The sequence below is a fragment of the Oryx dammah genome, unplaced genomic scaffold (genome assembly GCF_014754425.2).
Source record: "Oryx dammah isolate SB20612 unplaced genomic scaffold, SCBI_Odam_1.1 HiC_scaffold_25, whole genome shotgun sequence".
NCBI classification, from domain to species: domain Eukaryota; kingdom Metazoa; phylum Chordata; class Mammalia; order Artiodactyla; family Bovidae; genus Oryx; species Oryx dammah.
The window spans coordinates 73,867,142-73,879,423 of NW_024070209.1; the positions used below are offsets into that span (position 1 = coordinate 73,867,142).

The 12,282-nt window shown below is 39.3% G+C and overlaps 1 protein-coding gene across 7 annotated transcripts in view; it reads right to left on the reverse strand.

Annotated features, from left to right (window-relative positions):
* The window catches only part of NCOA1 (nuclear receptor coactivator 1), a 220,965-nt gene extending 208,694 nt beyond the window's left edge, over positions 1–12,271 (reverse strand). For all 7 annotated transcript variants that reach the window (XM_040224480.1, XM_040224484.1, XM_040224483.1 and 4 more), the window contains exon 1: positions 12,255–12,271. The gene's annotated coding sequence lies outside the window, so the exon portion shown is untranslated. The remainder of the gene's footprint in view (positions 1–12,254) is intronic.
* Between the last annotated feature and the right edge of the window lie 11 nt (positions 12,272–12,282).

Consider the following 12,282-nt stretch of genomic DNA (forward strand, 5'->3'; position numbering starts at 1 on the left):
TTCCATCAAACTTTATCTTCTATTGAGGAGAATGTGTTGAAAAATTAAAACAGAAATGTAGTATTCCTCAAGATATTAGGAATCTGTGTCTCCAGCAAAGCAAAGGAGAAAGCTGAACACACACAAGGTTTTCTATTATCCAAGGCAAGTAGAGCAGGACACTGGAGAACAAAGAGTCACCAGGTTACCCCCAGACTTCTGAACACAGCCCTTGACAGCCAACTTCTTGTGCTGTAGGACTTACAAGCCCTCTGAGCAATATCTGATTTCCAATTCAATTTCCCAAATACTCTGAAACCAGTAAAGAGGATTCCTAGATATGTTGTATGAGTATTCCAGTGTGTTACTCACTCAGTCATGCCCGACTCTTTGCGACCCCATGGACTGCAGCCCACCAGGCTCCTCTGTCCATGAGATTTTCCAGGCAAGGATACTGGAGTGGGTTGCCATTTCCTTCTCCAGAGGATCTTCCCAATGCAGGGATCAAACCCAGGTCTCCTGTACTGCAGGCAGATTCTTTACTGACTGAGCTACAAGGGCACACATACAAAAAAGGCCTATTTCTCTAAGTACATTAATAAGTACTTTATAAGTACTATCATGATTTAGTCAATATAATTTGTCAAATATTTTAATATCTACAAGTACAAAACACTGCAGAGAACAGAATATAAAACATGATCCCCTTTGCCATTCTCATACCCTAATTTGGGAGACATGACGCATGAAAACAAAAAACTCCAAAGTATAAATGCAGTATAAAGTGTCAAGTTAATAATAAAGAAAATAAATATTAAAAGAGTTCATTGAAGGAAGGGATTATTTTCAAATTTTACAGTCTGAACACTTAACAAGCAAGTTGGAAACTGAGCTGAGCTTTAAAGAATATGCAGAATTTCATAGGATAAGGGAGAACATTCCAGGGAAAGGAAAAATAAAGGGTGGCAAACAGAGAAGCCCAGGGGATGTATAAGGGACAGTGCTGACGATTTTACTTTGAGCAGTTCATTAGGGGAGAGCAGCAGCAGCAGCAGCAGTGGGAAATGAGACCAGAAAAGCAAGTTGGTGCCAGACACCGGAAAGCTTTAAATGCCAGACTAAGGAACTTTATCTTGACAGTAATGAGGAGCCATTGAAGGGTTTAAACAAAGTAATGTAATGAAAATAAAAATTAAGATGATTGTTCCAAAACAAAATGTAGGACAGACTGAAGAAGCAACTCACAGGGACAGTGAGACCATTCTGGGGTACTTTCACAAATATCAGGCCTAGATTAGAATGACGACAGTGAGGAAAAAAGGAACAGATGTAAAGAGCTGATAGGACTTGGAAAGTGTTTTTAGCATATGTCAAATCAGACCTTAAGGACTCTGAAGAGCTGAGATTCAGATGCTACAAAGAGATTAAAACCACAGCAACTGCAAATTCCAGCCTACCCAGCAGAGTGTTCCTATACATGAATTGATACTGGGCTCTTCTATACATTCATGCATTGCCATCTCCACACTCATACAAGAGATCCACTCTTTTTCACTGGGATTTTAGGGGAAAAAGTGGAAAATGATATCTGAAAGCCACTAAGTGATAAAGGCCAGGTAGTTGTACAATAAACAGATAGAAGCTCAAACAACTGTAAAGGCCAAAGGCACAGCAATCACATCTATTGCAAAATGGAAAAACAGACTGCAAATCCAGTCATACTGCGGGCCTAAATAATGACATCAGATATATCCATTAAACTTGGCAAAAGACTAAGACTGGATGAATGGAGTTATTGAGGTCCCAATCCTTAACAAAAGAGGTTCTTAACCTTTGGGGAGGTCACGGATCCTTTTGGGATCTGATGAATTTCTCTCCAGAGAAAGACTCATAGAATTTTGCATATACATAATTTCACAATGTTCACCGACACCACTCACCCAAAGCCTATCTAGAGACTCTTAGTCCGTGAATTCCAAGGGTTCTTAAGAACTCTTCCTAAAATTGGTGATTAAGAATTGATTATCTATTATAATAAGCATATTGACTAAAAATGATCTGACTTAATAGGGCATGTATAATTATTAGTGTGTCCTATGTAATATTAATTACATATGTTGTTGTACAATAAGTATCTATGTGGTAAAGAATACAATGTATGCCAAAATAAATTAAAGCAATAATAAGGTCCCCAAAGAGATATACAAAAATGTAATAAATGTAACTTAAACACTTTTAAAAAATGGTATGTATGGTAAGTCATTTTACATGTTATGCAACACTTTTAGTTTAATGGATGTGCTTATAAGCATGGAGCAGATAATGTATGATTAGGGCTTTCCTTGTGATTCAGCAATGTAGGAGACCTGGGTTCAATCCCTGGGTTGGGAAGATACCCTGGAGAATGGAAAGGCTACCCACTCCAATATTCTGGTCTGGAGAATTCCATGGACTGTAAAGTCTATGGGGTCGCAAAGAGTTGGACATGACTGAGCGATTTTCACTTTCACTTTCATACACAGTACATATTATGTAAGATAAAGCGCATGTATCAATACATTTTGATTAGGTAGATCATCGAATGCACAAAATACATAGCAATGGGATTATTTAGAATATACTTATGTGCAGTACTAGTACAGCACATGATAATAATGTTTCACTGTTCATGTGTAATTTTTCAAGAAATAGTTTAAGTAGAATTTCAACTTTGGGTGCTGATGGTGGAGTTGGAGCTTCTCTTAAGTCCTAGGAAGAATGTTATCCTCCTTTACTGATTTACAAGACCAGAGTAATAAATACTTATACTACAAAGGAAAAAAAAAGGACCCCTCCTATATAACTGTGGTAAGTATTTTTACCATATACTCCACAGTTAAAAAGGTTTTAAATGAGAAGCCATATAGGTATATTTATTTATATACATTGCTCACTAGACCAATAAATTATGTGCCTTATAAAGCATACATAAAAACAGAAATATAAAAGAATGATGCTTATTATAATAAAATTTACCATTTTTAAACATTTAATTTACCTATTGATGACACAGCTTGTGCTATCCCTAATAAATACTATTAATACTACCACCATTTTTGTTAAGAATAACATGTGAAAAGTCAAAGTCACTCAGTCATGTCCCACTCTTTATGACTCCATGGACTACACAGTTCATGGAATTCTCCAGGCCAGAATACTGGAGAATTTTCCCTTTCCCTTCTCCAGGGGATCTTCCCAACCCAGGGATCGAAATCAGGTCTCCCACATTGCAGGTAGATTCTTTACCAGCTGAACCACAAGGGAAGTCCAATAAGAGAGTGCCCCATACGAGGAAAAACATAATGAACACTAAATTACTTTTTAGTTTTGCTTTCACATTTTGTAATATAGCAACTTAAAAGTCTGGTTCTAAATTCAGTTCATTTTCATGATAGGTAATTGTTTTATTTGGTTTTAACGGTAATCATAGCCCAAAAATATACTTCACAAAGATGAGTAAGACAAAGGGAAGAACTGCGTCACACCTGCTGCACTGAGTAAACCTCCACATGATATTCAGTCTTCAATCCTGTTCACCATTTATGCAAAAAGCCTTTGCTAAAATTCAGATAGTGCATTTCCATATTTCCTGATGACAATCAGTTGTTCTTACTAACTAATCAGATAGTAATGCCTTTTTAATTAATATATTCTCAGTTTTTACTAGATTTTTATACAGGTCAGAAAATTCTGTTTTCAAGTTAGGTGTACATATAAAAAATATTCTTAAAGTTTTAAGATCATATCATCTTCAGCAATTAAATCCAATAATGATGGAAATAATTCCAAATATCAATTTTGGATGTTTAGAATTGGAAATATCCAAATATCCATTCCAAATAACTTCTCTTCATAACAGTGGATTTCATCTTGAAAGGTAGTTACTTTTCAGGTCACTGTTATGAATTTACCAATCATCCCAAAGTGACAGATTAAGTGTATTAATTTTCATAAATATCAGCTAGGTAGTATACAATTCACAGACACCTGTGAGAGGAAAATGTCAGCAAATTTCAGACATCTGTATCTGAAATTTGTGTTTTCGTGAAAGAAAAATTAGTAAGTCATCTTCAGATTAGACAATGCTTAAGTCCTTTGTCTCAAGATGACCAATTAAACTGGATGAAATATTTTATAAAAGATCTGCATGGTGACTTCCTATTGCAACAATACATGTTAAGAGTCTACTATTTAAAATAATAAATCTAAAAATCTAATTACCCAGGTTCCTATGAACTAAAAAAATCACAGCTAACTGAAAATACAGAATCTTTCAAACAGACCTCTAGTATTTCTCCCATTTCCCAGATAATTTTATATAAACCCTACTGTAGAGACCACTGCTGTAAATGTGCCTGGGCTCCCAAGAGTCAAAGCCCTCCGTGAGTCCCTTCCAACCAATTTTCCTTACATGCTCTCAAAGTTCAAAGGACTTATCCTTAAAGGTAGTCTAATTATACTGTATCCATCTCTGAATCACTACCAGTTGGCAAAAGACACAACTGCCGCACATTCTGTGACACCAGTTGTCTTCAACACTGTTCCCTCAGTGTCATGTTGGCTAGCGATTCAGTCAAATAATAGACAGGGCTCGAACAAGGTCCAAGACTCTTCATGACATATCCTGCCTTAAATCCTTTCTGGAACACGGCAGGGCATAAATAAATCAGTACAATAAATCATGAACTATATTGAGAGCCAGGGGCTTTCAACTTGCATGACCAATCTAACTTATACAGTGACATATATTTGCATAAGGAGATGACATTTTTACACTTGAAAAACAAGTCTGCTGCATCATCTTAAGAATGCCAAATGATAACACACTGTTTAAAGAAAGAGCTACTGGGAAAAAAAAAAAAAAAGCACAAGCCAGTGAAAAAGATTTTGTACTAACTTCTACCAAGAAAAGGGAAAAAAAAAGTCTGTTCTCAAATATACATAAAAATGAGTAAGTTCCCAGTGTGGTAAGCCTTACATATGGAATCATTTCAAAAACTATGAAAATATAAAATTTGGGGTGTAAAACCTGCCAAAAAAAGATCCACGTAGATTTGGAAAACTGGCACTTTTCATTTTCTTCCAGATCTACAAACTTCACTGTTCCTCACCACCTCCCTCCATTAAAATCCTTTAATGTCTTACAACTGCACCCAGAACATCTGGTTCCTTCTCCCACTTCAGCTGGTGCCACCTTCCTGCTTACAATTTTCCCCTTCATTACTCCCAAAATAACCCCAAGCTTTTCTGTCCTTTCATCTTTGCTATTTAATCTTCCTGAATATACTGCCCTCCTCCTCCTCACTCACTCACAGAGAAATCATACCCTGCCTTCAATGTTCCCGTCCAACAACAAGCCCTCCATGAAACTTGCTCTGATCTCTTTTAAATGAAAATAATTGCTTGCTCTCCAGATTCCTCAAAGTATACTATTTCAGTAACTCTCTCATCACACTCATCACATTTAATTAGTACTACAGGTATTTGTGTGTCATCTTATCACCTCTCTTAGGTCATAATCTCTGTAAAAACAGGATCTATATCTTATCATTTAACTTTTCTATGTTTTCACAACACAGCACCTTGAACAAAGTAAGTACTCTTATAACTATGTCTTGAATGAATGATTGAGTACACCCTTAGAAATTCTAAAACAGATTTCCTGTACCATCTGGAATGAAGAGGGAGGCAGGACTTAAGACTCTGCAGAACGAGTATCTTTTCCCTAGTTTCCTCCAAACAAACTCAGCACAGTAAAGCCAGTATTACACATACAGGTATTTTCAAAGGCAAGGACACTTCATCCTTCAACTATTTGGTCAAACATGGTGTGATTATCCATATATATACAAACACACTCACAACAGAATATCTTCTGTTAAACAACTGAATCTGTGCTTGATAATAAAAGCATGTAAATATTTTAACCATATAGGCAAACTAACAATGCAATATATTAAAGCTATCAGATTAAGACCAACCATTCAAAATACAAGTGGAAACACAGAGAATGACCAAGCAATTTATTCCAAACGAAAAAAATACCCTAAGCTCTAGCTATTCAAATACTAACAAAACTTGAGAGGCAGAATTGTATTGCTAAGACTCCAAACCAACCATTCAAAGATAAGCTAGACCAGAAGCACCAAAAAATCAACATTACTAAGTACAAAGGTGAGATCAGAAACAGCATGAAAATCTTAAAGTGATACTTTCATTAAGAAACTGCTTCATGGCTCCTGGGTCATCAGAAAGCAATGGAGACTACAGCTGTCTCTACTGCACATTAAGACAACCGAAAGGAGTCCAGACAAGAACAGAGGGGTACAATGTGGCCAAATGTGGCTAACATGTTTGGAAAGAAGCCAATTTAGAGGTATGTTGGAGATTCCAGGTCTAAAGACCTGGACTCAAATGTCATCCCTAATACCAACAAGCTGTGCAATCGTGTAACAGCCACTTAACCTTCCTTATAAAATGTAATATGTAGAGCAAGCATGATACCTGGGTACAGTGTGTCTCAATGTGTCTCAGAGACAGTCCTCAATAAATATTTACTGGCTTTAAAGGGTGAGGGCCATATTATAATATCTGACAGCTAACTTTTGGCCAAAAAACAAAAATACTCCTTTCCTCCTACCTTACACATGACTCAAAATCTTACTAAAATTCTTAAAATTTTAAATCTGTTTGTAATAACTTTCAAACACAAAGAGTAACTCTCATTAAGAAGACTGGGAGCTGAATACCTGGGTTCCTGCCCAAGTAAAGACATCATGTTACCTACCCATGAGAATTAACATATTTGTCTGGCCTTAGTTTTCTCATCTATAACATTATTAACAAGGTTATTTCAAATTACCATTAAGGCCTCTTTGCTCTAAGTCTTGTGGTTCATGCTATCCCAAGGATTTTCTAATCTAATTAGGAAAACCCATTCTACAAACACTAATAAGAGAAACTCTTTCAAAAAAATAAATAAATAAAGGAGGAAAGGAAGAAAGGAATTTATTTATAGAACAAACTGAGTAATTGATGCTAAAGGAGTGCGATAAAAATCAAGCTTTCGAGAGAACATACCGGCTTTGACTGTTTTTGAAGATCAAAAGATAGAGATAAAGGAAACACTTTAAATAAAGAAACGAAACATGTAAAATCAAAGAAGCAAGATATCTACAAGTGATTATAATACTTTCTTGTATAGCGCTTTACAGCATTTCTGCATACACCATCTGCAATAAATTTACTGGAATGAGAAGTATTACATTTGATAAATCTGTCCACAAAGTGTCCATTAAAAACAGTAATATCAAAAAATATTTCAGCAAAGAATTTTTTCATCATTTATATGTAGGATGAATTAGTCAAGCAAATGCATGCAGGCAAACAGTTATAAATCTACAAAATCACAGAATTTCAGCACAAGAAAAAATGTGAACTCAAACTAATGTGCTCATTTAACGATGAAGAAATTCCTTTAATGATAAAGGCCCACAGAGTTCATGTGACACTAGTTACTGTATATGCAAAATGACAGGACCAGACTGTAGAGGCAGAAATAAACAGAGAAATCCAAGAAATTGTAAAGAAAAGAATCAAATAATCTGATAATGGATTAGAAAGTGATGTGTTTAGGATATGGAATGTAGAATAAAGTCTTACTATGTTCCAATATTATCTTCTTATTTAATATAAATTAATTTAAAGACCACAACAATATGAGCTTCAGTACATTATTCCGATTTTAAGCATGAAAATCTGAGGTTTACAGTGGTTAAATAACTACCACAAGGTTACATACATTAAGTAGAAGGGCCAGGACATCATCCCCTGTCTGAAGTCAAACATCCATTCTCAAAAGAAGTTTAAAAATTGCCTCAAAGTTACAAGCCAGGCAAAATTACAAGGCAAAAATGAAGCACCGCTCTGGAAACATTGGATAATTCAGTGTTATCAGAATTCTGGTCCTGTTAATTAGGTGTATTTCACCTCTGTACTGGCACCTAGTGTTATTGATCTGGCCTATGCTTTCCTGATGCTCATGTCCAGTACTTACCAATAAAGCCCAACTTCCCCACCCTCCACACTGAAACATACATGGGGAGAGATTGCTGTTTAGTCACTGAGTCCAGTCTGACTCTTTGTGACCCCATGGACTGCAGTCCTCCAGGCCTCTCTGTCCATGGGATTTCCCAAGGCAGGAATACTGGAGGGGGTTGCCATTTCCTTCTCCAGGGGATCTTCCCAACCCAGGGATTGAACCGGTGTCTCCTGCATTGCAGGCGAATTCTTTACCATTCAGAGCCTCCTGGAAAGACTGGGGAGAGATTAGATCAACTATATCTAAGATGAGAGCGACTAGACTGATTAATCTGAAGTCTTCTACAACTCCTTCAGTGACTGCAGCTTCACCTTCTAAGTATGACAACTATATTAAGCTTTTCTAAAAGTCTATCATTTCAAGGAGCCTCAGCAATACCGTGTTGCAGATGGGGAAATGGAGGAGGACACACAGATATACAACAACCCACTCTACTTGCATTTCAAGAATTGGACTTAAATGTTGGAATCAGTGTTTTATAATAATTCTTCTTTTTCAACCAAGTATCCTGCAGAAATATAAAATAATCATTGGTACATTAATCCAAATATGGTGCACCCACAAAACATCATCTAGAATTTAAGGAAAAAATCTGCACCTCTTCCTTAAACTAAGCAACCAATAAAGGCACACTGTTGCTATTAGGCTATTTTATGACCTTTGACCCCATATGGTGAGAGGCACAAAATCTGACTAAAACAAAAAAGAGAGAAAGGAAGGTGTGAATTGACTAGACCTCATCTCTGATGTTAAGAAAAAAGGTCAGAGACCACACGGTCCATCCTTAGTGACTAATAACCAAGAGCTAAGCTACTGGTTAACCTGGGAGAAAAGCACTAAAGAAGTCCTTTCCTAAAGTCTAGTCTGTCCCACTTTTAGGAAAGCTATATGAGGTGGGGAGAAATCTGTATGGTTCTGCAGCCCAAACTAAATACAGTGCTCTGCTACTGAACTCCTGAAACACATGTACTTCACCCAGTCCCACACTCTTTCGCACTGATATTTGGAGGTAATGTAAAAAGGAGCCCACCACATGTTTCCAGACCTCTGCAAGAAAAGTAGCTGATGGCCCCCCGAGAAACCCTGATTATCATAGGTAGAAAGTGAAAATCAAAGGAATAATGAGCATCTTGGGATTTCCTCTACCCGATGACTTAGAAGATTCTATTCAGTGGTGTGTGCCTGTGTGACCTCCCATACTTGCCCTAAAATGAAAGCTATTTTAGGCCATATGGTTTAAGACCAACCAACCCCAAAAGATATGTAACATATTCAAACAATGTGGAGTCCCTGGGGGATACGGCAATAAAGACAAGCTAAAGTGAGGAATGAAGGAAGGTAATATCTAAAAGAAGGTATGTGAAATTGATGACAACAGAGATGTTCTTTAAAAAGAATTATAAATCATACTGTGATATATTGTCCAAAAGAGAAAAGATTTTCAAAGAATGTCCAATATCCCTTTCTTCCCCTCTCCAGCTTTCAGCACCTCTATGCCACCCTCATCACTTACTCAACTTTTAGTCCTGATAAAGACTGTTCAGTGGATTAGCAGGATCAAGAGTACATGAAGAGAACATTCCATCCTGGGAACATCTTTAAATTATTTAAGCGTGTTTACCACTCTTTCCTATAGAGTAAAAGCATGAAAATCTGTGAGTGTTTTCACAATATGTACCAGTCAGCACCAGAGCAACCCAATCCTCTGCCCACCAAAAGATTAACACATACAAAGACAACAGGAAATTCAACAAAAATTAAAGTTTGACCCCAGACTCCCTCAACAGTTACACTGTCTTAAATATTGGCAGTATCTTTGTACCACACCCACTTCATGCTACCCTTAAAGCTTCCTGGCATAAGCAAGTTCTTGGGATTATACAAACTGCTGCTTCTGTTTCCAGCCCAGATTTCTAGAAATGAAACCCTGGAATTGAAGGAGAAAGAAAAACAAATGTTGGCAGAAAGAGGGAGGAAAATGCATTGTCTATATAATCCCAGTTTAAATGGAACAATCACCATTAGTCCCATCAAGCACTTTTTTTCAATAAAACCACTTACCCAAAAATGCAGATCTAAAATACTCCCTTGGCTTAAACCACACAAAAAGCAATTTAAAAGATACAATCCTACAGATTTTCTCAGAAAAAAATGAAGAAAAGATTAACTATAAACTATGTAAAATTCAAATTTTGCACCTTAAAAACCAAACTTCATCGTGAGTTAACTAAATGAAATAAATCATCAGTGCAAAACGTCTACAAAAATCAAACGGAATGCCTGTTCTTATAAGCAGCACCCCTGCTTTTTCTCTCCAAACCATATATTCCCTATTCAGGCCCCCTTTTTGATCCATTGTTTCCAAAGCATAAATTCTGAATAAGAAATAGAGGGAAACCATTTCCAAACCTAGTTCACAAAACCAAATTAGACCCACAAAGTACAGGAGGTATAAAAGAAACATTTGCAGTTGCATGTAGTTTACAACAAATAGTTCAAGGAATGCCCATTTATTAAGCTAAATCAAATCCCACTGCTACCTTTAACCCAAAACTATTTCTAGTTCAGGAGCCAAAAGACCCAAGCAAATACTTTCTTTTCACATTATTCTCAACATGAAGAAATCTGACCCCCTTCCTACTACATCACAGCTTCTGTGAAACAAGCTGAGAGGCCCCTTTGGCCAACTTTTTTTTTTTTTTTTTGAGACTAACCTTCAACCAATTCCAGAATTGAAGACAAACCTCAAATTTAACCCCTGAAAACCATCCCTTCAGCTGTAGAGTATAATCTAGGCTGCACCGCAGCAATGTTTTACACAGACACTTGAAGATTTCTTAATCACTGAAGTGTAAGCCTCAGCCCTCACAAATCATCGCCACAGAGATTACTCTTGGCATCAACAGAGGGTGCCGGGACTGCAATTCACTCAAGAACCCTTCATTCACCACCATCATACTCGACATTAAAAATTCACCATCGCAAAAGAAAATTTAAAAAGTCACCTTCTCCACAAGGACACCTGCCTCTTCAACGCCTACAGTGAACGAAGAAAGTCAAGTCTGAAAAGCTAAAAGATCCTCCAGCTTAAAGTTTTCCTCCCCACCAAACTCTGCAGCCACAGCAGCACGGACTGTCCTTGCCACACACAGGCTTTATTGTCAAACCCTCCGTCTCCCTCTAACACCGTCAACTGAGGCAGTGTCTACAGTCCATGGGAGTGACTGCTTCAAAAACAAACAAACAAACAAAAAACAACATAGCTGGGTAGTAAGAGCGGGGATCCTGGTGTCCGGTTTCTCCCATTACTCTTCCAAGCGACTAGGGAAAGGCTCGAGTTCAGTCGAGCTGACCATTAACCCATCCCACCCCTCAGTCGTCCAGCCGACGTGTTTGCCCCTCTACTCCCCACTTCCTACGTCCTTTCAGCGGAATCTGACGATGGGGACCAAACCCTAGACACAACAGGAAAAAAATCTCACTTATCCATCCCATTTCTGCCTTCGAAATCCCTCTGCCTGGAGACGGGAAAAGCAAGTGCGCGGGGGGTAAAACAGAAGCGCCGTCGAAGGCTGAGGCTTACGGGAAGGCTCGCCACGATCATCCCCATTTCGCAGTCCCGGCAAGCGAAGACTCGGAGAGGTTACCCGGCTTGCCAAGGTCACCGCGCTCGCCCGGGCCGAGGGGCGCCCGCGCCGACTTCCGGCTCCCCCTCTCGGCGGCGGCGGCGGCGGCGGCGGCGGCGGCGGCGGCGGGGAGCGCCCGCGGGCTCGGGGCGCCGCTCCCCACGCCGGGCGGCAGCCGCGAGCCTCGCGCACACTCCGCGGATGCTCGCCCGGTCCGCGCTAACTAGGGCAACTGGGAAACCCAGGCAAGCCAAAGTCGCTGCTGCAGCAGTTTCCCTCCGCGACGCAGCCCCCAGCTGGTGCCCGTGACAGCTGCGACCTCCGCCCCCTCCAGCCGCGCGAGGCCGAGGGAGAACTCGGGGAAAGTGGGAGGGGGGACGAGCGGAGAGAAAGGAGAGCGGGGGGCGGAGGGGGCGCCAGCTGCTCCCGCCCCCTAGGGCCTCAGCGGCCGCGCGGCTCGTGACAGCTGCACCCACCGGGAGGCTCGGCGCCCGCCGCCCGCCACTCACCTGCCGCCGCCGCCTCTGGGCCGCGCTG